Here is a 960-nt window from a genome sequence, read left to right on the forward strand (position 1 = left end):
ACCTCAATATAAAATTAGGTGATGTTTTTGTCTTTCTTTCCCATTTTTTCCGATGGAAAACCAAGTGTAATGCGAATTCCAGAATTATAAAACTCCATTGTTATACTAAAAACAATAGAACATTTTTATTTTCATTCTTTCCACTCAGTTTAACAGATAGTAGTTTTTGTTAAAACTAGAACACTAAACAGCTCAAATTTTTCTGCTTTCTGTAAATGCTTTTAAAAATCTCAGGAATTATCTTAAATGGAAATGAATTAGTTCTGCATTTTGTATTTAGCACAGGAAAATTATTCAGAACTTTATTTCTCTTATGGAGGACTGTCTACGTAGTGCTTATTTTAAATGAAAAAACGAGCCATTTCCACGATCAGTGGATTTACATTTACATTTTAAGAGCTTACCAAGAGTATAACAGAAGGCAACTAATATCTGAAGGGGAGGGGGTAGGCGGGGGGCGCAGTTTTCTGTGGAAAAATGTTCTCAAATTGGCCTACAGTCAAGACATGGAAAAACTCGGCGAAGGAGCGCTGTATCGATCAACGCTTTTATCTTCAGCATATTACTGTATCCTCCTACTCTGTCCCCTTATGCTCAGATTTCCACTTTGCGAATGGTCTACAATTTGGAAAAAATCTCTCTCACTTTCATTTGGAGAGGTAGACACACTCACTCATATGGGAGAAGATGCGTGCGAAACTAGAGTACAGCCTACTTTGCGACCGCTGCCAGGTTCCTGAAGCTGCCAGACATAGCGACCGTAGTCGGGATCTGCTCATCACCTCGAGTTGCACCTGTAAGAAACTGGTTCTGATCACCAGGGCTGCTCCTCATGTTATCACTGTGTGACACCTCTTACCTATAGAGTGGAGTTTCTTCTCACCTGCCAAACACAACAGTGCCTGAGTTTAGTAGAAAATTTCACTTGTTACTAACTTCAGACAACAAATCTCATCACTG

The sequence above is a fragment of the Schistocerca cancellata genome, chromosome 3 (assembly GCF_023864275.1).
Source record: "Schistocerca cancellata isolate TAMUIC-IGC-003103 chromosome 3, iqSchCanc2.1, whole genome shotgun sequence".
Taxonomy (NCBI): domain Eukaryota; kingdom Metazoa; phylum Arthropoda; class Insecta; order Orthoptera; family Acrididae; genus Schistocerca; species Schistocerca cancellata.